The 25,026-nt window shown below is 43.8% G+C and overlaps 1 protein-coding gene across 1 annotated transcript in view; it reads left to right on the top strand.

The window, feature by feature from the left end:
* Nucleotides 1-25,026, top strand: part of VAT1L (vesicle amine transport 1 like) — a 166,206-nt gene that overhangs the window by 92,153 nt on the left and 49,027 nt on the right. The gene's annotated exons all lie outside the window — the stretch shown is intronic.

Genomic DNA, 25,026 nt, shown 5'->3' with positions numbered 1-25,026 from the left:
GTTGGGTGTGACATTGCACTGACTTCAGTGTTTTGTTGCTGCTGGTCTTGTTTGATGGTTGGTGGATCTGTTTGTGTTTGAACACGTTCTTGAACAGTAAAGAAAATAAGCTTCAAGGATGCTAAAGCAGGAACTAGTTAGGTTGGTTTATATGGTACTCAAGGAGGAAGGCAGTCTTCAAAGAGTCCAGAAATGCTTCACAACCAGAAAAGGGTGGAGTGTAGAGTAAGTGAGAACAAGGGAAGCATGTGACCTAAGTTTTGGGTGACGTTTCATATCTCCATCAGTCACGAGGCCTGGGAAAATGCTTAAGATGGTGTGGGCTTTGTTGCTCGTTTGTCTTCCATTGTTTTTGCGGATGAGGTGCCTTATGGGTCAAGTACTTGAAGGGGGTACATGTGTTTGTGTATGTGGGGCATGTGTGAGTGTGTGTACATATGTGTGATACACTCACCTATGTGGGCATGTGTGCAAGCCAAACATCAAAATTGAATGTTTTCCTCAATCAACTCTCCACTTTATATTTTGAGATAGGTGCTCTCTGAACCTGAAGCGTGGCATTTAGGCTACACTGCTGGTCAGCAAGCTCCCCAGATCTACCTACCTCCCCTCATCCAACTCCAGTACTTGGTTTACAGATGGACACCATCATGCCCAACTTTTATGTGGATGCTAGAGGTCCTAACCCAGGTCTGCATGCTAGCCCAGTAAGCTTGTAACCTACTGAGCCATCGCCTCAGCCCAGGAATAAGTGCTTTTAAACTTTGGGGAAATCATAGATACCTTTGCAACCTATGTTGCAAACACTAAGTTCTGTGGATCAGATGTGTGCGTGCATGCGTGCATGCGTGTGTGTGTGTGTGTGTGTGTGTGTGTGTGTGTGTGTGTGTGTGTAAGTGTGTGTGTGTGTTAACTGGTTCTTAACCAGTGAACTTGAACTATACCCACATGTGCCATTCTAATACTGAAGTATTACGGGCAGCCTTTAAAAAAATAACAGCCAACCAAAGGGCCTTTTTGTTTGTTGTGATAACTGAAATAAATATTCAGTACAGGATACTCCTAATTCAGCACAGCAGAAGTAGAAAACAAAGGGCACATCCACATTCCAGAGAAGAGTAATTCTGTTAATGTTCCAGCTTCCTTCCTTCCCATCCTTTTTCTATTGTGCATTCTCAATGTGATTCAATTTATTGCTAAAGTAAATCAGATAATAATGCATTCTTTGTCCTGTATAATTGCCAAGATGGTTAGCCTCTTGTCATCATTATACTGAATACGTTTTCAATCTAATGAATCAGATATCTGTACAGTATTCACTGTGGCATGCCAGAGAAAACCAGGAATGATCAGGACCAACTCTCATCTGTGTGGCACAGAAAAGACTCAGGTTTTAACCCAGTGCCCAGAGGGACCCAGAAAATCTGGTAGCTTGTGAGAGCAGGTCTGAACGACCCCAAGAATTCTTCAAGCATTTCACATGATTCCTTGCTGACTCAGCAGATGTCCCAGAAGGAAAAAGCTTTTCTTCTCAGCTCATGTACCATAGAAAAAAGCCAAAATCCAAAAGTTTAAAAACTCAAAAGCCAAAATCGAAAACTAAAAGCCAAAAGCTACTTCTTTCTTCTTCTTCTTCTTCTTCTTCTTCTTCTTCTTCTTCTTCTTCTTCTTCTTCTTCTTCTTCTTCTCCTTCTACATGATGTCTTAAATACCCTTCTCCCAATGTCCTTCCTTTCCTTTTGATCCCTATCAGCTGGTTTCTTGCTCTACCTCTTGACCTAGGGTTGACTTTATTTAGTTCTTGGATTAAAGGTGTATGCTAGGGCTGATACAAACCACAGTACCTGTTGACAATAAATGGAAAGCTCTTAGATTAAAGTGTGTGCTAGGGGCCACTCTACAACTAGAAACTAAAAACAGTTCACAATCTCAGAGTTCACAATGGGATCAAATATTCTGCAGCATTTGCACAGGTAAATTATTTCTAAGCCAAGAAGAGATGGGGCAAAGAGAACCTGGACAGGGCAACAAGCTTGGGCCAGACAGAAACTTGCATTAATTTCCAGTACCAAGAGGATCTGCTAGAGAGTCAAGTTAGGGAGGGGCTGTTTCCTGGTTCTCTCTCTTTTTTTTTTTTAAATACATTTTTATTAATTTATACATATTACATCTCAGTTGTTAGCCCATCCCATGTATCCTCCCACTCCTCCCTTCCTCCCACTTCCCCCCTACTCCCCTCCCCTCCCCTAAGTCTGTGTCTGAGGGGGACCTCCTCCTCCTGAATATGCTCATACGGTATCAAGTCTCTCCTTGGTGACCTATTATCTTTCCTCTGAGTGCCACCAGGCATCTCCGTCCAAGGGACATGTTCAAATATGTTTCCTGGTTCTCAAGGTGTCATCTACGCAGGAGAAACAGGTTGCTTGTTGAAGTCCTGGGTAATGATGTAATCCAGAAGATGTCGGTGAGACTGAGGAATGGGAAAGACAAGATGAACTGAAGGCCAGCACGCCTCCTAGTGGGCATCTATGCTTCCACAGGCAGGGTCTAAGAAAGGCACCTGGGCTTGCCATCACTTTCTTTTTTTTTTTTTTTTTTTTACTTTATTAATTTATTCTTGTTACATCTCAATGGTTATCCCATCCCTTGTATCCTCCCATTCTTCCCTCCCTCCCATTTCCCCCTTATTCCCCTTCCCTATGACCGTTCCTGAGGGGGATTACCTCCCCCTGTAAATGTTCATAGGGTATCAAGTCTCTTCTTGGTAACCTGCTGTCCTTCCTCTGAGTGCCACCAGGTCTCCCCCTCCAGGGGACATGGTCAAAGTTGAGGCACCAGAGTATGGGAGAAAGTCATATCCCACTCTCCACTCTACTGTGGAGGGTGTTCTGTCCACTGTCTAGATCTGGGTAGGGGTTTAAGGTTTACCGCCTGTACCATTAGGGGATGGCTACAGCTCAGTGCATGCTGGCATAACATCAGGACTGAATGGAAGACTGAGTCCACGCAGGTTGCTGGACAAAATACACAGGTTCGGCACTAACCAGCAGCAGGAAAGCCACGGCTGACAGCTCTCTTGACTGAGCTGTGTCTGGACTTGGGACTTGGAAAGTCCGGAGCTTGACCTTGAATCTCCAAGTTTCCTTTCATCTCCACACCCAGTTCTGTTTGTTTGAGCTGTACAAGCTCCTCTGTGGGGGCGTGAATAAGAATGGCCGCCACAGATAAGCTCATATGTTTGAATGAGTCACCAGGGTATGGCACTATTTAAAAAGATTAGGAGGTATGGCTTTGTTGGAAGAAGTAAGTTGGTGGGTTTTAAAGTTTCAAATGCCTATGCATGGCCTAGGCACTCTCTCTTTCTGCCTGCCCCTCTCTCCCTCCCACCATCCCTTCCTCCACACACACCCCCCCCCCCGCCCTCTTTCCCTCCCTCTCAGTCAGGACATAGGTCTCAGCTACTGTTCCAGCACCTGCCTGGAAGCTGCCATAGTCTCCATCAGGATGCTAAGGGACCGAACCTCAGAAACTGTAACCACGTCCCAACTAAATGTGTTCTTTCATAAGAATTGCCTTGGTCATAGTGTATCTTCACAGCAATAGAACAGTAACTATGACACCCTCACTTGCACCCACTCTCTCCTGGCTGTTAATACATATGCACTGGACCTTAAACCCTGTCTAAATCTCTGTCTTCTTGAGATAAGTCAAGTCCTGTATTCCCAAGTGCACTGTATTCCCATCCATTTTCTCATGCTCCATGCAGCTTCTAGTCTTCTGGTGTTTAAACCCACCGCCCGCTCTTCACCTTGAACCTCTGAGGAAGTTGCAACCTCTGCATTAAATAAATATCCATCCTCCCCATTGTTCATGTCTCTGCTTCTCTGCCCTGGTCACTGTGTCCTTTTCCCCTCCTTGGTGGTCTCGGCTATATTCCCCCATGCTTGATCGGCTTGTGTATTGACTTTGGCCTGACATCTACTAGAAGGTAAATCCTATTGAGGAAGATCCCACACATAGGCCTGCAGCCTTCAGTGCCTGACAGGGTGGATGCTCCGGAAACAAGACACTGTATGCATGAGTCAAGGAGCCCAACACCTCACAGAAACATAACTAGTTAGAAACTTGCCATGTTTACTAATAAATATTTGCTGAACAAATAGTTGAGTAAGTGAATAAACAAGCTATACTTTTTGAAAGACATTTTACTGGAACCAACAAGTTGTCACAATGGGTAAACGTACTTGCCACCAATAGCCAGAAATCACAAGGCTAAAGGATCAAAGCAACTCCTACAAGCTGTCCTCTAATCTACACATGTACACATACATACACACACATATATACAGACAGACAGACAGAGATAGTAAAGAAAGAAAAATTATTGTATTTAATAAAATGTAAAACCATTCAATTTACTTCAGGCCAAAAATGATATTGTTATTGTTGTTGCTGTTGCTGCTGTTACTATTTTAAAACAAAGTTTTCAAGGAAAAAAAAAAGAGATAAGTCATGGTTTTTCATTCAGGGCCTGGTTTATATTTTGGTCTTGATAATTCTTCATAGGGAAGGCGGGGCTGTCCTATGCAATGTTGAAAAATGAGGATCATTCCTAACTTCTACTCATCAGATGTCAACAGCAGTAGTAAAACTAATGTCTCTAGTTATTGTCACATGTCTCCTGAGCCACTGGGTGGGTTGAGAATTGATGTTTTGAAACAAGCTGTGGGGCTTGGGTTATAACGTAGCTGCTCCCACGTACCAGGAATGACGGTGTGTGCCCGTAAATCTAGCACTCAGGAGGAAGTGGCAGGAAAATTAGGAGTTCAAGTTCAACATGGGCTAGATAGTGAGTTCGAGGCCAGCCTGAGATACATGATGCCCTGTATGGGGAAGAGGGGGCAGGGAGAAGAGGAAAGGAGGAAGATGAAGCTGAGCCAGGAGAAGCCACAGCAATGGACGCTATGGTAGATGATCCAGTCGCTGGCAAAACAAAGGAACTATATACTCAGTGTAGCAGGCTGGTCCTCCACAGAAGGGAGACAGACGGCTGCTGCCTGTTTGCCAACAAAGCCTCCACAGCCACTCATCAGCAACACCCACCAACTTTCTGAGGGTTCTTTTTCTACAATATTTACAGACATCTGTTTAGAGCTGCAGTTGGACCAAGTACAGCAATTTATCAAACCCACGCAGCTCTTCTGGGCTTAAAGGGAGTACAGCATGCTTATTGCCTGAGAACCTTCGAGGGCGAACTGCAACAATCTCCCCCCTCCCTGTTGGTAAAGGCTTACACAAAATTGCTTCTCAGACCAGCTCTGTAACTCCATTTATAGAATATAAAGCCCACAGGGATTAAAAGAAAATATTCCTGGGCTCTCTGAGGCCTCAGACAAGAAGATTTAATAATATCAGACACGATTAAGGGTTCTTTCTAGCCATCTGTCTGGGACGTTATTGTAAATTTAATACACAGAGCAGAGCGGGGGATACGGTAGTCTCCCATTTGCTTTCAGATGCTAAACATACAGCTGCATTTTACATTGCAGGGGGGAAAATGAAGCTTGCAGTTTAAAGCTGGAAAGGGGACAAAGCATTTATGTTTGTCCTCCAAGCAGCTGCCGTTTCCTTGGGCACTCACGATGGTTGTCTTCATAGTGAACCTGGCTTGCTTTGGCATCACCATGGAAACAAACCTCTGGGTGTGTCTCTCAGAGCAATTCCTCAAAGGCATAACTGAGGAGAGAAGAGCCACCCAACACAGGCAGTCCCAACCTATCAGCTGGTGGTACCCTGAGCTGAGCCAAAAGGAGAAAGCAGGCAGAGCATCAGCATTCTTATCTCTCTGCCTCCTGATTGTGGGCTCATGTCTCCAGCTGCCTCATGCTCCAGACACCATGCTTTCCTGCTGTGATGGCGTAAAAGTGAACTTGTCCTTTCTTAAGTCACATTTGTCAGGCATTAGGTCACATGCACTAGAAAAGTAAGAAAACAAGCGCCTACTATGAGCCCATGGTCACATGGACTAGAAACGTAAGAAAACAAGTTCCTACTCTGTGCATGTGGTATTTCCAGCTGTCAAGTCTACACAAATCATAGACAATCTGTTTCCTGCCCTTGGGTTTTTTTTAAGCAAAACTTGAACCTATGAAATAATTAGAGACTAAAAATAGTCAGTCACAGTGTATCGATTTCAACTGCAACTGGGTGTGAAATCAAAAGAGAACAAAGTTAAGAATAAATGAAATGTTCAGAGACTGCTTTAAGAATGACATAGGGAAAGTGGCTAGGAAAATATGTCCATCAGAAAAGCTCCTACTATGCAAGCATGAGGACCAGAGTTTGTATACTCAGTATCCACATAAGACCCAAACATGTTGGCACAAGCCTGTAATGCTAGCACTGAGGAGGCAGAGACAGGCAGACCCCTGTAGATCACTGGTGAGCTAGTCTAAGCAAATCAGTGAGCTGCAGGTTCAACGAGAAACCTGCCTCATAAAATAAGGCACAAATGATTGAGGAAAACACCAAAGATCGACCTTTAGCCTCCATGCATGCATAAAAACACATGTGTACACACACCTGTGAGCACATGCACACACAGCTAGGTGAATGCATACATACATATCACACACATATACATACACATGCATGAAGACGCTCGCACACACGCACACACACACAAATAAATGTAGCTCAGTGAACACTAAAAAGATAGAAATCATAGCCAGGCGTGGTGATGCACGGCTTTAATCCCAGCACTCGGGAGGCAGAGGCAGGCAGATCAATGTGAGTTCAAGGTCAGCCTGGTCTACAAAGCGAGTCCAGGACAGCCAAGGCTACACAGAGAAATCCTGTCTCAAAAGAAAAAAAAAAAGGATAGAAATCATTCTGATGATGTTTAGTATCACAAAAATACTTCAAACTGCAGGAACAATGTGAACAAAATCACAGGCATGAATGAGACAGGTGGAACAGAAGGAAAGATCCAGACTTTACATGGGAGAGCAAATAAGGCATAGTGGATGGAACCACAGACATCTTTGCTGCCCGGCAGAAGACTTGGAGTTGACCTTGGTTTAATAGAGTTATTATGAGTCTGGCACCGTTTTATCCTTAGTCTAGTGAATCTCAACCATGGCCCTAGAGTTGATCACTGTGTTGGCATATACCTGAAGTGAGGGTTGCCAGTACAGACTTGCAATGTCAGCACACAAGAGGCTGAGGCCAGAGGAACATGAATTCAAAGCCAGCCTGGGCTCCAATGTAAGCTCCAGCAAAGCCTGGTCTATATGGCAAGACCCTGTCTCAAACAAACAAAAGATAGAGGGGAGCTGAAGAGAGGGATCATTAGTTAAGACCACATACTGCTCCTGCGGAAGACCCCAGTTCAGTTCCAAGCGTCTACATCTGCTGCAACCACATGCAACTAATGCTCCTGGAAATGAAGGATGAAGGTATCAGGAGTTGAAAGGAAGCCTTGGCTATGTGGTAAGTGTTAAGCCACTTGGGCTATACTAGACCACACACACACCGAAAACAAAACAAAAACCATACCAACAGCATCCAAATGGAATGTGTTTAGACAATATCACTGAGGACTTTAGCCATCTGCCAATGAACATCTCACTGGAAGCTGCATGGGATCTTGACAATTGTATATGTGTACACATGTGAATTGTACACATGCTTATGAGGGCATTGGTGTACATGTGTGCTTTGGGAAGCTGAAGAACAACTTTGAACATTATTTCTAGGGCACTACCTACATATTTTTTTTTAAAGTCAGGGTCTCTCGCTAGCCTGGACCTCATCAAGTAGGCCAGTCTGGCTGACTAGCAAACCCGGTGGTCCTCCTGTCTCTGCTTCCTTAGCACTGAGACTGTAAATACACACCGCCTCACCCAGCTACATTGGATGGCTTCTGGGAACCTAGCCGAAATCCTTGCACTTCCGAGAGTGAACATGTAGATCCTGAACTATTTTCCCAGCCCTCAATATATTTATAAGTCCTCCACTGAAGGCACCATGTGTTGCATTATGCAACATGATTTCAGTAAAGAGTTTGGCTGTGGCCTCCCATAGGATACCACTAGTCGTAGGTGGCTCTTTAAGTTTTAATGATGTCATGTTAAAAAATGCAGTTTCAAGTACTCCCAAGCCACATGCGGCTAGTGGCTACCACACTGGACAGAGTGTGATTAAAGCACTGTCATCATTGCAGAAAGTTTCACCAGAGCGGCTCTATGCGATGACGTCATCCTTCTGCTTGAAGGCAGGGAACAATCTGTCTCTGTGGCCTTCTGGCCTGCTTGCCTCTCAGTCGGTTATGTTATCTCTCTCTTGGCTGTAGTGTCATGAAGGTCACTGCCCAAGCCGAGTCCCTTATTTGATGTGTGTGTGTGTGTGTGTGTGTGTGTGTGTGTGTGTGTGTGTGTGTGTGTCCTGAATCTCTCCTTATGCATAGCCAGCACTTTAGCTCCATGCAGACAGTCATGGTTTGACTGTATTTGTCTTTTTCATTGAAGTCAATGCAAGCTCCAAACAGATAGATGATTGCCTAAAGGCAGGAATGGAGGGAAAGAAAGGGTACATGAGCTTCATGGGTGCTTTTTTATGTCCTGAAACAAACAAACAAACAAAAAAATAGCTGGATAAAAGAGAGATTAGTGTCAGGAAGCAATCACAGGAGAGTGTCATGACCCAGGAACAGTGGGCAGAGGGAGGCGTGACTAGCAGTCCTACAGTACCGTAGGCTCCAACTCTTGCTCTAGCCAGGGATGTTAAGAGACAATGCCTTCAATCTGGGAAGCAAATGCCAAGAGGCAAACTAGAAGTTTCTTTGAGGAAGTTTACAAGCTCAGAGGCGAGTCTTGTTTAAGGAAAACAGGAAGCGCATGTGAGGATGTCCCCGAAGAGCTGAGACCCACAGGCACGTAGAAGTGAGGGAAGAGGACTGGATAACTAGTCCCATTAATATCTCGGGAAGATTCTAGATGTGCCAGGTATCATTTGATGTGCTTTGTGTATTAACTCGGTTAAACTCTCCAGTAACCCAAAGACCAGGGAGCTATTATACTCATCTGTAAGATCACAAAAAATGAGCTGCTGGAGAATTTTCACTGCCCAAAGCACCTGCCTTTAATTGAATTTGTGGGACATTTGAACCTCAGAGCATAGACATTGTTGGGGGAAAATGGCAATGAATAAATTCATTCAACCAAAGAATGAGCTAAATAATTACATTAGGAATCATCACAGAAGGAGTCCATATACCACATATTTTGTGGCAGTCTTAACATCCATTTAATCTTTATGAGGATCTTGAGTGGTGGTTTCCATGACAACAGCTGTGACACAGATGAGAAATGGAGGCATACAAAGATAAAGTTTCTGAAGATCACAGAGCTTGTATGCATCAAAGCTGACCCTACAACACAGATAGCCTGACTCTGAACTTGGTAACAGGGTTGTTAACCTCTCTGCAGTGCTGTGCTGTTCTCTGCTTCACTGAGCAGTCAGACTCAGACAATGTAACTTCAGGCAGTGTCATAGGCCATGCAGATGGTTTTAATAAGCCATTACAATTGACCACTGCTTGCTATCAGGTGTGCATGCAGGAGAGGGCACTGGGTTAGACCCAGGGCTCTTTCCTAGTCTTTCAGAAAGCCATTTCAGTTGTGTGGTGAGAGCAGAAGGCCAACTGGCCAGGGCCAGGAGGGAATAGGTAGGTACAGCTGACTGGCAGCCACCATACGCCTGCTGTTTTGCATAGGACAGAGTAAGTGCCTGGAAAGCATCCAACAGGGGCCAAATCAGGAGGAGGGCAGTTTAGAAAGTGGATTAGGGATTCCCTGGGGTGAAGGATTATGGGAAATGGAGTGGGACTGCTCACAGGCACAGCATTTCTTATTAGAGGGATAAAAATGTTCTACAGTAAGTGGTAGTTGCACAACTTTGAATATTCTAGAAACCATTGAGTTGTATACCTTTAATCGATGAACTCTATGATGCTTAAATTACATTTAAATCCATGATTTAATACAATACATATATTGTATTACGTGTGTGTGTGTGTGTGTGTGTGTGTGTGTGTGTGTGTGTGTGTATACTGATAGACATATGATAGTTAATACTGACTGTCAACTTAACAGAATCTAGAATCACCTAGGAGATAAGCCTCTGGAGATGACCGTGATGGGGTGTCTGGATTGGGTTGGTTGAGTTGGGAAGACCTACCTTTAAATGTGGGTGACACCATCCTATGGGCTGGGGTCCCAGACTAAATAAAAAGGAGAAAATAACCTGAGCACCAACATCCATGGTTCCCTGTTTCCTGGCTATAGATGCAATGTGAGCAGCTACCTCATAATCCTACCTCCATGCTTTTCCTAATGTGATGGACTGTATCCCCTTGAACTGTGAGACAAATAAAGCTACCCTATAAACATTATTTCTAAGCACACTGCCCCACCCCCCACCCCAATGGCATATTTTCTGCTACTTAAACATATCTGAGGGTTATGGCTCTTAACCCACTTATGTGTTTGCCTGCTCCTTTTTCCTTGTTGTCCAACAGACTAAATAAATTGCATAGCTCTAACTCAGCTACTCATCTATATAAAGCTGAATCACATCTCCTCACAGATGTCCATATCTCAGCTGGTGAGATAGCTCAGCAGGTGAAGGTGCTTGCTGCCAAGTCTGGCAACCTGAGTTCCTTCCCTACTAGAAGGGATGAACCAACTCCTGCACGCATATGCATACACCACACACACACACACACACACACACACACACACACACACACACAGACACACACACAGGCACACACACAAATAATCAAAAATTTTTAAGTGTCCACATATGTCAGGAGGCTGAAGCTGGAGGACTGCCAACCTGCCTAGGCTACATAGTGAGTTCTGTGCCAGCCTAAGCTATGGAATGAGACCCTGGCATTGAGATATCGAAGACCAGGGATTACTAAGCAAGGTGCCAAGCAAGGAGAACTTAAAACAAAACTAAACCAAGGTCTATTTCTAAATCTCTAATCTTTGAATATGCTACCCCATATGACAAAGGCATCTTGTATGTATGATTAAGGACTTGCCCTAATGGCTTCATTGTAGTCACAAGGAGCCTAATTTAAAAAAAAAAAAATCTAGGGACCAGAAACAGGGAAGGCACATTGATACCCTAAGCAGAGGAAGAAAGGTGATTTGATGCAGGGCCATGAGCCCAGGAACAGAAAAATACTACAGGAACCAGAAAGGGGAAAGACGCCAGGCATGGTGGTGCACACCTTTAATCCCAGCACTCGAGAGGCAGAGGCAGGTGGATTGCTGTGAGTTTGAGGCTAGCCTTGTCTACAAAGCGAGTCCAGGACAGCTGAGGCTAACACAGAGGAAAAAATGTCTCAGAAAAAGAAAGAAAGAAAGAGAGAGAGAGAGAGCAAGGACACAGAGACTCTAGAAGGCACACAGCTAGCCCACATGAGTTTTGTACATATGAGACTTTTTATCTAAACAGCTATTAAAATGATGAATCTATGTTGGCTGAGGGCCCTGCATTTGTGGCAATTTGTTATAGCAGCAACTGAAATCTAATATATCATCAGTGTCCCAAATATATCGAGAGTAGCTGTCTGTTCCACACCAGTCTCTGTGCTTTGGGCACAATTGTGTATGAGGCCTGGATCTACACACAAGGCATAGGCAAAGTGGCAGAAGTTCATGCATAAGTCTATAAGAAGGAAATAAAATGAAGATAAGAAAAGTTGAGTGGGAGCGAGAGCTGGGTCTGTGTTACAGCCCAGCAAAGGCTAGGACCTAGAGAAAGAAACAATGGGTGGTGGACACATCCAGGCAGAGCAAAGGATTTAATCAGGTTAAATGCAGAATGGATGAGGTGGGGGGGGGGGGTGATGGGGAAGCTGATCTTGAGAGAAGGGAAGTCAGACGGAACGAATGGGGTCCCCCCACAACTAGATACCCAAGTGCCCCCATTGTTCCAGCCTCAATGCATGCCTGTGTCTCACTTCCTAGGTCCATAGTGGAAATTTTGTTCACTGTGCCGTTCCCTCCTTGCCTTCCTAAAGAATTTCTGGTCATTTTCAAGACTTGTGAAAGATGATATCAGCTACTCTCTAAAAACGCACCTCCCTCCGTCTTGTCAATATCCCAACCCTGAGTCGGGAGATTCTGCCTCCAGAGCCCAGTGTCTCACCTCTGTCATGGACACATTCATGGTCCACAGCTTGTGAAAACTGAAGAGGGTAATGGTCATTTCCTTCCACTTCTACCAGAAAAACTAAATAACCCAATAGGCAGAACACTCAGCCTGTTGTTGACACTGAAGCCCTTGATGTCATCACAGAGTTAAGGCACCAGGGTGCCAAGCAAGCAGAACTCAAGAGACTTCCAGAGCCCCAGAGCATGCCTTTCCAATGGCCCAGTGCAGCATCTCCCACTCAGACCTAGTCCAATCAACTCTATCTACACCACAAACCTATGCATATTACCCATAGCTTTAACACTCCTACTTGAAGTCCACAAGCTCAGCTTGCATACATCCCTGTTATGATAAAAAAAAAACAATAATAATAATAATTATCCTTTGCCTTTGCCCCTTTCACTTGGTGGAAAATATATCATGAAGTTGGTCTTCTTTGCAAGTCAGGGACCATTGATGTACGCAGCTCTTGGGCATAGTTTTTAAAGATTGGGATCTGTGTTCTGCTGATGCCAATGGTTAGAAATGTTCTCTTCACCTTCGGAGCTGATAGAGAAATTATTTTACATATCTTACTTGCAAGAGAGCAATAGAAATAATTTAAAATAGTTTCCAAGGTATCTATGGAGGTTAAGTTGTCCACAGATGTTGATTCATTCACTAGAATAGATGGGAGGGGTTGCTATGTCGCAGGTAAGGAGGCATTTGCATGCTAGTGCAGATGTTTACATCAGAGAATGCAAGGATAAAGGCCACAGCTGGCAGCCAAGCATGCTGTGAACATGCTCTACTCCCATCCTTGGGAACCCACCAAGAATTCTATGAACCTGTTTCCTCCATAAGGAATGGAGATGCTTGGGGCTAGAGAGACAGGTCAGTTAGTAAAGAGCCTGCTGTGTAAACATGAAGATTACATTTGATACCTCCCCCTAGAACCCTCATTATTAAAAAGCCAGCTACCACGATGACCAATCTGTAATCCCAGTACTGGGGAAGGCAGAGCCAGGAGGATCCCTGCATCTTGCTGGTCAGCCTGTCTGGCTGACTCAGCACATGGCAAGTTCAGTGAGTGTCCCTATTATAAAAATTAAGGAAGTAAGCGACTGGGGAAGACACCTGACGGTGGCCTCTGACCTCCATGTGTGTTTATACAGAGAAGAACATAGATTATAAACAAAAAGGGAAGGAAAGAAATGGAGATACTGCCACATTCCTGTAACTAATATAGGGTTGTTATTATTGTATGATCCCTAGAGTCCACAACACATTCAGTTTTTAATTGCAAAGCACTCTATTAACACAGGACTCATTCTCATCTGTGATCAAACCCTGAAATAAATAGTATACGCTATTGAATCAACAGGTTGCTTTACTGAACCCTCCTACTGCCTAGCCGTTGCTCTCTAACACTTCATTTCCTCGTTCCTTATTTTCCTGTAAAATGGGAATTTTGTATTTCCTATTTTCCAGAAGAACTGTGTGGTTGCTCACTCACAATGCTGTAGCAAAGTACTATAGGCCATGCAGTTGAAACCTTTTTGCCTCTCCATATGGCAAGCAGAAAGGAGAGATCAAGATCTCAGCAGGGTTACTGCCTTCTGAGGAGACCTGCAAACAAAGCCCTGGCCATGCCTCTTTAAGCTTCTCCTTGTTGCTAACAGTCCCTAGTGTCGCCCTGTCTCTGTGTTCATTTCACGGGATGGTGTCCCCGCATACGTCCATCTTCCAACAACATAAGATCTTAAACATTAAGATTCCAACATACAAACTTAAGGAGTGAAAGGTTTCAGATTTGGGGTTCACGGAGGACCCTAAGGTGGATCACGCTTTTGAATAACAAACTTAGCAATGCCATAGACACACACACACACACACACACACACACACACACACACACACACACATACACAGAGAAAGAGAGACAGACAGACAGACAGACAAACAGTCGGAGAGAGAGACAGTCAGAGACAGAGACAAAGAGAGGGGGTGGGAAAGATTGCAGTGAGGCTCTGAGGAGAGTTCAAACACACAAGGCAGAGTGGGGATCCCTGTAAAAGACTTTAAAAACTATTTTATTTGGATTTCCTTTATAAATCTACCTTCCTTCCACCAACCATCCAACTCTAGGTAGTGGGGAAGGGGGCAGAGTTCCCTTTACACTTCCAGCTTGTTAGGGTTCTTTGGGCCAATCTCAGTCATCAGGATATCCAGCAGTTCACCTAACCAGCAAACAGAAAACAAACCAGCAGCCTTCTTCCTACCCCGACCATCTCCTCAAAGCCTTGTTCCTCAAAGCTGTCTCTCTATCTCTGGGCTCTGGTATTTATACCCTTTCAGAGTCCTCAGAGTTCAACTCTCTCAGCTGACAGAGACTACACCCCCCTCCAAGCCACATGAGGCAATTATAGTTAGCAGCTATGAACAAACTAAGGCAGCCCCATATCCCACACTTGGGATTAAAACAAAAACATATTTACATAACATAACTGAGTGTTCTGAGAAACCAAAACTTCCACTACAGGTCCCTTCTTAAATCTCGGAGGAAGGGCACAGGCTTTGTGTCACAGGCTGATGAATAGTAAACAGCATGGGTGTGCAGTCAGGCACTCTCTGATTCCTGAGCAGCAGGGACAGGATCTTGCCTCCCAGGAAAGAAATGTGATACTCTGAGGGTTGGAGGGAAGGGCACATCTAGATGTACCCATCATACAGATCACCTTCTTCTGTCCCAGGTTCTTATCTGAGATCTGTAAACCTCCTAGGGGAGTGAAAATAGCACCTGCCAATTTCTTGGACTCCAGGCACCAGGGAAGTCTGTTAGGGGGCTAGAGATTTACAGGCAGGACCTTTGCAGAGGGCTTGCCATTTTCTTATATCAAGCGTGGCTGTAAGAAAGAGGTTTCTGCAGGTGGACAGGGGCTGATTAGCCTATAGCTGAAAACCTAGTAGGCAAGAGGAGAAAGACACAATTGAATACAAAATTTGTGAATCCAAAATGATGGGAAAGAAAAACGGTGCTAACGGACTGTAAAGGGCTAAAGAGACAAAAGTTGATATCTGGATCCAAAAGGAAGATTCTGGAAGAAGTTTCTATTATCCTTCTTCTAGGTCCAGCCTCAAGTTCTTTTGGGAAATTATCTTACTTTTTTTTTTTTTTTGGTTGTTTTTCTGTTTTTGTTTTTTTTGTTTTTTGTTTTTGGGTTTTTTTTTGTTTGTTTGTTTTGTTTTTTTTTTTTTTTTTTTTGAGAAGGGGTTTTCCTGTATAGCCCTGGCTGTCCTGGAACTCACTATGTAGACCAGGCTGGCCTCAAACTCAGATATCCACCTGCCTCTGCCTTCCCAGTACTGGGATAAAAGTTGTATGCGACCACTGCCTGGCTCTCATCTTGTTACCTGAGCTTTACTCTGTCCTCTATAAAATGAAGATAAACATGGCGCCTTCTCAATGGAGAGACCCTATTAGTGACCAGAGGTGACATGCGTGAACTCCCTAGGGGCCCCTGCTCTTCAGAAAGGAGGAATAAGAATATGTCTTTCTCTGATCCTGCAGTTGGCCCTGCTGTGGCAGCTTCCTCTGAGACACCACCATAGGGACCACAGGCTCACTGGTGTTCCTGCCTTATGTTGCCCAGCCCTTGCCAAAGGCATCTGTGAATCTGCTTTGAGGGGCAGAAGCTTCTCGCAGCATACATGGTAAACACATGCTGCTGTTTGTCTTTCTCCTCCCTCAACCGACCCATCTCTGATTACTAAACGGCTAGCTTATTTATGGAGGCTCTGCCAGGAAAGTGCCATGTGCCTGTTAGTCATTTAATAAGCTGTAAGTGAGCAGCTGCCCACCAAGTCCTGGATGGAAGACACAGTAACAGAGATGGCTGAAATTTGATGCTGGCCCTGAGCCAGTACAGTGCTTAAATACATTAACTTGTCTGGCATCTGATGATCCTGTAAGGAAAGAACAATCATTTATCCCATTTTACAGGCAAAAAAGCTGAGTTTCAGAGAGAGCAGGTTATATGACCTTGTTGGGGTCACACAGCAAAGTAATGGAACCAAAAAGTTGACTCTCAGGTCACTGTCTCCTGAGGTTGTGCTACTAAGGGAGAGCCCAGATCCCTTCTAAGAGTAAGGATGCCTTTGTCCTGAGCCCTTCCCTCTGGTTCTCCCAAATCTTTTATTATTGAAACATCCCAGCTCAGGGCTTTGGGCCTGGGGAGAGAATGACTTTCAAGACCCTGGTTCACCAGTCTCTACTTTCTCCAATTACAGAGGACTTCATATCCTAAACCTTGGTTTGTGCATCTATGAAATGGGAATAACCCTTGGTCTCCCTGCCTGTTCGAAAGCCCTTTGCAATCAATATATAAGTTGTTGTCTGAAGGATAAAAGCCAGAGTGTGGGGTGGGTAAGATGAGTCGGCAGGCATAGGTACCAGCTAGTTGCTAAAACCTGATGACCTGAGTTCAATCCCTAGGAAGGTGAGAACTGAACCCGACTCCCACTCAGTGTCTCTGACCTCCACGTGTATTGGCCATGAGCACACACTTGCACACACATGTACACAGGCACACAAAGCAAATAAGTGTTAAAAAAAATTTAAAAGCTAGAGTGGGAGCTTGGTTAGATCTTTTCCCATTTCTCTTTTAAATGCCTCACGTTGATAGTTTCCCCTAGCAACTTCGCATACATATGAGTTTGCTCAACAGAGAACAAGTAGGTGAGGACAGGGACGTGGAGATGGAACGGTAGTGCTACGACTAGGAGGGGCAGCAGGCATGTCTCACCTTAGCCGCCTGTGGCTGAGGGAGCTAAACCCACATTCACAATGAGACAAAGATGATGGAGGTGGGAACGGATGCCTCTGCCAAGACGGGCAACCCTTAATGATGGCACAGATTTGCTTTATTCCATAGCCAGGCTTGAACCCATCACCACCATCCCCTTGGCCTCACCCCCCAAGTTACTGCCAATTGCCAACTGCTTGTTTTAGTTTCATTATATTTCTTTGCTCGCCAGTTGGACATACTCCAAATGAGCACTTTTCCTTCCAAACTACAGTAGGAAGCCTGTGCTGGAAAACGCAGAGGTGACAACAGAAGACAAGTGGCACCCTCCCTGTTCATAGAATATGATCTGCCTTTTGTAGAGATTGAGGCCCATAGTGAACCCACAGTACTTCACAGTGTGTGTGGGGGCGGGGGGATTCTAGACAGGGCCTCGCTATTTAGTCCTTCCTGTTTTGGGACTTGCTTTTTAGACCATGCTGGCCTCAAACTCAGAGATCCACCTGCCTCTTCTGCCTGAGTGCTGAGATTAAAGATGTGCAACACCACCACCCAGGTCACTATACAGACTTTCATAAAAATAGATTGAAAAGGATGATTTATAAAGTAGGAGAATTTAAAGACATCTTATCCTGGAGTGTGTGTGTGTGTGTGTGTGTGTGTGTGTGTGTCTGTGTGTCTGTGTCTCTGTGTGTCTGTCTGTGTCTGTCTGTCTTTATGTGTATGTATGCCTGTATGTCTGTCCATATATGTCTGTGTGTGTCTGTGTGTGTGTCTGTGTATGCACACGTGTGCATGTGCTTTGCTTTTGTGCCTATTATTTTCCCTTCTCCATCCCCGTTTTTTGTAGTTAAAGGAGTAAAGGGCATAAATAGCGTAAGACTACAATGTTCAACATTTAACAAATACTTTTAAAAGCCACCAGAGATCACTCAAAATTGTGCCATCCTAAAGAAAACAAGCTCTTGTTTTAATGGAGCCTATTCCGGCCTTTATTACAGCACATCTCCTTTACGACTATTCCCTCCCACCCCCACAGCTTTAATTGTGGGTGCCCTGGGTCTTCTGCTGAGTCTGTAGCAACAATTTAAGAGTCTATTGTGATGCCAGCGAAAAGACATGGGGTCGCAACTCTGTGAGGAGGTGTTTGCTTTGGACTGGTAATGTCAATAGAACAAGGGAGGAGCTAGATTTATCTCTAAGGCCATAACTGTGGGAAAATTAGGTAGTGATATAAGTACTTGGGTTGAAGAGCACACAGCAAGATCAGAGCCATAGGGGTCATGGTGGGGCTGGAGCTGTGACATTGAAACTTGGGAACAAGTTGGTACCTATATGTGTAGCTTACCTATGGTTTATAAAGCATGGCACATTTTCTCTTTTTATACCTTTATAAAAGAATCAGAATCATTTAGAATAACTGTCACTTAAATTCTATCAACTGCCTGTGCTTAGAACTGCAGACTAATTTCCCCATCAGAGCAAGTGGATCCCTTTACCCAGGACAGGCCAAGTCCATCACTCACAGACCATCTGGCCTCCCTCCCCAGCCCCTGACATCCACCACCAATCAATGCCAGTGTTTTCCACTGGGGGCATCTTTAGTGTCACACACTCCTAGCTCAACATCCCAGGCAGTGTCCGCTTCTACCTGGAAATCCTACGTTCAATGAACCTCACTGGCCATCCCCACCCATCACCATACAAGAAAAAAAAAAAATCAGCCTATATGTGTTCTGTACCAATGCAACTGTGCTTCAAATATGTTCACTCCAGACTTGGTTCAGTTTGCAGATATGGAGCCAGAGTATACTGAGAGCTAATGGAATAAGTAGAATCCACCAAAGTTTCTCTATTAGAAATCAAAATGCATACACAACCACAGTTGTTACAGGCTGGTGGGTTCATCATACTCCTCTCTTTGTCTCTGTGCTCTATTCCTCTAACAAAGGCAAGGGCCAGGGACGAGGGTAGAAACGCATGATGACATTCCTTTTTGTAATTAACCTCACCTGTGCATGTCAGAGGACAAAAGCAGTCTGAATTACTTATATAATTTAGCCCATCTCCATAATAACATTGTGTAATTATCTCAATAGATGCCACTGCACTTGATGAAACTCAACTACGGCTTCTGATTTAATTACTAGTTCATTTTTGTTTTTAAATAAAGAACTCGCTCAGTGTTCTAAGGTGGAGATTAAAACCAAACTTCCCAACTGTGCTGTATTCAGTGTGAAAAGGTGTAAGGCCCTCAAAACACTGCACACACCTAGTCTGGTACTCGAAAGAAGAAGGGATGACAAATAAACAAACAAATAAAGTCATCAAAGGATGACGAGAGTGCCTCACTGCCCTGGCAACATGATGCTACTTCTGCATGGCGGTTACTTTTCTAAAAGGCTCTTTAGGAAGGATGCGCCTCTGTTCTGGGTAGACATGTCCCATGCTTAATCACACACCTGCCTACTAGTAAATGAGAACATGGCAAGAAGTATTAAACTGGAGGTTCCTCGCTTATAAATATTGGGTGCAATACCACCGATATATCACAAAACAAGGACATAGAAAACATCATCTTCTCTGCTGTGAAATCTAAGCCCTACCTTTAATTTTATACATCTCTCTTTCTTCTCTTTATTCTATGTTAAGTCTAAGGCTTAAACATACATTTGCTATGTAAATTAATTATAGAAATAGACTTTGTGGTGACTAGTTAGCATGTATAATTCTGTATCTCTGAGCTTGGCATTCTGTGAGAGTGAGAATTAATCTGCTCACACGTATAGCAGCGACTATAAAATGATAGCTCTACAACCTACTGAAGACTTGTAAGCCAAACATTCCACTGACCTCAGGTATAGGAAAACTGGGGAAAGTCAGCATAGGTCCCAATGACTCATAGAGAAATGATGACAATCCACATCCTAGTCTTTGAGGTTCTGGTTCATGAGACATTGGTGTGGATACCTTCAGAAGCAGTCAAACGATGCCACTTTTCGAAAAGATGCTTAGTACTTAACAGCCTCACAATATTGCCATTAAAACCCCCAATTCATGGGGCTACAGAGATGGCTCAGCAGTTATGAGCTCCTCCTGTTCTTGCAGAGGCCCCTGTTATCAGTTCCCAGCACCCACACAACTACCTCTGGATAGAGCCCTGATATCACCGTTCCCTTAATTCGATTTAATATCTTTAATCTGTTTATCTCCTTGAACACAGTATTTTGCTCCATTCCATTTTCTGATAGCCCTTTAACTCTTGAACTTTGTAATTTTTGTTTCCCAGATTGCTAGACTTGATCAAAACACTCTTCACAAGAGTGAACCACAGAACAGACATTATACTAGGCTATTTTGAGATCTCCTTTGCCAGTGCAATTAATCTAAATCTCTTCACCTTAGCCTCAGTTAGAGTCTCCAGAAAAGGGCAAAAAGCAGCCACATATTAACATTCTTCTCCTCTAAAACCTCCTGAGCCAGGCCTCCACAGTTCAGTCACCCTCAGTACCACTGTTTTCCATGCATCTACTAGTATAGCCCACTAAGCCCCACTTAAAACATTCCATTGCTTTCCCAATGTAACAACCCAAAATCTACATTCCTCCATCAAAAGCATGGTCAGGTCTATCACAGCAATACCACATTGCCTGGTACCAACTTCTTTCTTAGGGTTTTATTCCTTGGAAGAGACACCATGACCAAGGTAACTTTTATAAAAGAAGTCATTTACTTGGGGTTTCAGAGGTTCAGTCCATTATCATGATGGCAGGAAGCATGGAAGTTTGCAGGCAGACATGGTGCTGGAGGAGCCAAGAGTTCTATTCAAAGGCAGCCAGAAGGAGACTGGCATTCTACTGGGTGGAGCCTGAGCACAGGAGGCCTCAAATCTGGCCTACACAATCGCACACTTCTTCCAACAAGGCCACACCTCCTCCAATATGGCCACGCCTCCTAATAGTGCCATTCCCTATGGCTAAGCATTGAAACATATGACCACAGGCACCATTGGTTTCCCATTGTGACTTATCTATCTATTCTGAGGTTTAATTCACTTAAATTCCACTTTATTCTTCTTTCTTTCTTTCTTTCTTTCTTTCTTTCTTTCTTTCTCTCCTCCTTCTCCTCCTCCTTCTTCTTCCTCTTCTTCTTCTTTTTGGGAAAATGTCTCACTGTGTAGCTTTGACTGTCCTATAACTCACTATGTAGACCAGGCGAGCCTCAAACTCACAGAGGTCCACCTGCCTCCACCTCTCAAAATCTGGGATTAAAGGCATATTGCCACCATGCTGTGTTCCACTTTATCCTTAATAGCTTTCACTTTTAACAATAATTCTGGCTTATTGCTTTATTTTCTGACTTCTTGGGCTGTCATAACAAAATACCATTGGCTGGGTATCTTTGACAATAGCAATTTACCTCCCACAGCTCTTTCTTGATGCTGAGGGTTCAGAATCAAGGCGTGAATTTGCTGCCTGATGAGGGTGCTCCTTCCAGCTTCTAGATGGGTGCTTCCCCCCCCCCTGTGTCTTCATATAGTGGAGAGTGAGGGAGACAAAGCCCTGTGGCGTCTCTTATTGAAAGAAACTAATAATATCATTAGACCTCATCCTCCACGTCCTCATCCAACCTTATATCCCAAAGACCCATCTCTAAATAGCATTGCTCTTTGATGGAGTTCGCTGATTCAACACATGAATTTGGGGCTCACTACCATTCCATCTACAACACTTCTCAAATTCACTACAGAAAGACTTAGCTCAACATTTCCCCCAATTAGAATAAGGACTTAGATCAATCTTTCTTTGCTAATTAATATAAAGATTTTAAGTGGCACCTATGGTCTGCCATTCAGTCATTTTTCAATTTACATATCATTCCCTGTAATTTCGTCACTAATTGTGTAACAACTTGTCTTCACTGCGCATCTACTATATACTAAAGCCGGCTTTAGCACCTAGAGAGACAGAAAATCAGAGCACACTCAAAGAGAGTGGTTGCAAAGCAAACAGAGGAATAAATGGAGCTGTGAGTCCAATAAGGAGAGAGGCCCTTCAGAACACCTGATGGCAAAGAAGGGGGTTTTCACTCAGCCCTGGGTGACTAGAAAGACCCTCTGAAGCTGTCCCCTAGTGTCAATATGGGAGGCTTTGCTTATATGGGACTCGTGGTGACAATTCGTCAAGACACTTGAAAGCTTTATATGCTCTAAATCTGGAAATAATTTTCCTATGGTTAAAAAAAATGAGTTGGAAAGAAGAAAGTGAAATTACTGTTAAACTGCATAGTGTGGCTCGGCGTCTTTGTAGGAAGGGATTTAAAGCAAAAGCACAAAAGAAAAGGTAACAGCTGAGAGGTGGTGCCTGATATTACCTGTTCTGCTGAGATTCTAACCTTACAGGCTTGTGCTTAAAAATTTAACAAGGATGGCTCCCCAGTTAATTCCTGCAAAAAAAAAAAAAAAAAAAAACAGCAACAACAAAAACCAACCAAACAAACAAACAAAAAAACAAAAATAACGTGAAAAGCAGATCTGGGATCATCCCGTCCACCCTTCACAGTAGATCGTTTCTCAAGTCAGGTCTGTGTTGCTGGTTTATTTTCTGTTTTTGCTTTGTTTTGTTGTTTGTTTTCTGCTTCACTTTCTGTGTGACAACCATTTTTCAGTGTCCACTGTTGTCCTGTTATATGTGGTTTGACTTGCTTTGTCCGGGTCGTCAGTTTTTCCATGTATCACTGATCCCTGCATGTAGTGTTACATGCTGTTTGGGTTTGTGATGCCAGTGCTCATCCTCAATGCTCTGAAACTGTGCTCACTCATGTTTGTGCTTTCTCCACTGTTGTTATAAGTGCATCACAGGCTCCTGATGATTAAAAAAAAAGATGCATTTTTGAAAGATCATCATTAAAGATGGTCAGAAGTGGTAGCTTCTGCTTCTCTCCTTGGTAGTCTTTTTATTCTATTTATTTATTTATCTATTTATCTATCTATAGGAAATGTGGGCTTTGTATTAGCTATTCGTTTCGTCTCTAAGACAAAAATAGCTAACAACGGCAATGCAGGAGAGGGCTTTGTTTTAGTTCATGGTTTCAGAGAATTCAGTCCATCACAGGGAGGAAGGCAGACTAGAGCAATTTGGTCTAAGATGGCTGAAGCTTGCAGCAGCAGGTACTCACATAAAAGCTAACCAGGTAGCAGAGAGCTTGGACCAGAATCAGTGACCCACTTCCGCTAGACCACAATCCCAAAAGTTCCACAGCCTCCCAAAATAGCACCACCAGCTAGGACCCCAATACTCAAACACCTGAGCCCACAACGAACATCTCACAGTCACAACAGGCTAAAGCCTTACTTCAGTTTCTTAGCCCATATTGTTAAATGTCCCCTCTACATAACTTGTTGCATGTTGGAAGGTCTGGACTAAAATCTGTAATTCATTTCTCTGCCATCTACCTACAGTTAGTATTTTAATGGCTCTTCCAAGATATGCTAAGGATGTCTTTAAAGTACTTACTTTACCAAAAAGGTATCAGGGTGAGGGGCTAAAAAGGCCAGGCATGGTAGCACACACCTTTAATCCCAGCACTCAGGGTCTAGAGGCTGGCAGATCACTGTGAGTTCAAGACCCGCCTGGTCTACAAAGCGAGTCCAGGACAGCCAAGGCTACACAGGGAAACCCTGTCTCAAAAAACAAACAAAACAAAACAAAAAAGCTTATTTCATTCGTTCATCCAAGTTTCTAGGCTGGAAGATGCTCTAAGGTGAGAGAGGCCGGGCTCCACTGTCCCAGTGTCAAACACACAGAGGAAGGGAAATGTGATATGTTAATCCATCAATTAATTGCCTTACAATGTGATGAATGTTTCCAAAGATTCCTCATGGGAGCAAGGCATGATTGGTCTTGGGGGACCAGACAAGCTCTTCCAACATATCACAATAGACTAATTGTTCATCAAAGTCCACTTCCTCATTATCACTTATTAATATGATAAGGATGCTCAGTAGGGCATCCCTGAGATTGACATGCCAAATCAACAGACTCAGCTTAAGTATATGTTTGGCCAGGGATGCAGACAGCATGCAGAGATTTATTTGGGCAGTGATCTCAGAGCAAATGAGGGAGGAAGAAGGAAAATATTCTGGAAAAGAAATGTTTTCAAAGGCATCCCCTGCTGTGAGTGACAGGTGCTTGATCCCAGTTGCTGGGAGGACTTAGGAATGCATCTCAGAACTGTCTCCCTGGGAAACCACAGCTAGGAATATTTGTCATTAAAGGTCACTCCTCAGATCCTTGATTCCAGTCCCTAGGGAGACTTAGGAGTAGATTTCAAAATTGTCTTCTTAGGAAACAAGAGCAAGGAGCATTTGTCATTAAATGTCACTCCCTATGAGTTAAAGGTGACCCACAGGCACTAACTCTCAGTATTTCTGGCCAAACTTGGTGTAGAACAGTTCCCAAAGCAATAAATGCACGACGATTCCAATATAATTGGTGAATGTTGAATTTTCTTTAACAGACAATATAGACACCTGTAAAGATAATTACATCTGGGTACGGGGGTGGGGGGAAGGGGGCGTGGCAGCAACAAAACTTCCCAAGTAAAAATATGTGCAGGGTGTGCTGTCTTAGCGCCAGGCCTTAAGAAAGAAAGTAATACTTGCCAATTTCTATGGTATACATGGCCTCACCACTATGTCACTGAAAACTGGGGGCTGGGAAACTATGCAAACCATCACTTCTTGGAGCTCACACTTATGATGGGTATCCTCTAAACCTCAGTTCTTTAGGGTTGGCTGACAATTTGATCCCTTGGATGATGGATTGGACCAGGCACAGACCTCACTTTTGATAGTCTTCTGCATGCAGAAACCCCAGTTATATGCTGGTACAATATGACTAGAGGAACAGCCTTAGGACATTCCAGAAGGTTGACGTGAGGTCTGATTTTTAAAATGAGTGTCAAAGGAGACCCTCTCTCCACGGCACTAGACTTCAGCCTTTGCCAAGGT

Source organism: Acomys minous (genome assembly GCF_964271855.1).
Source record: "Acomys minous genome assembly, chromosome: 14".
Taxonomy (NCBI): domain Eukaryota; kingdom Metazoa; phylum Chordata; class Mammalia; order Rodentia; family Muridae; genus Acomys; species Acomys minous.
The sequence above is the reverse complement of the archived record's forward strand: the minus strand, read 5'-3'. Positions and strand labels throughout refer to the sequence as shown.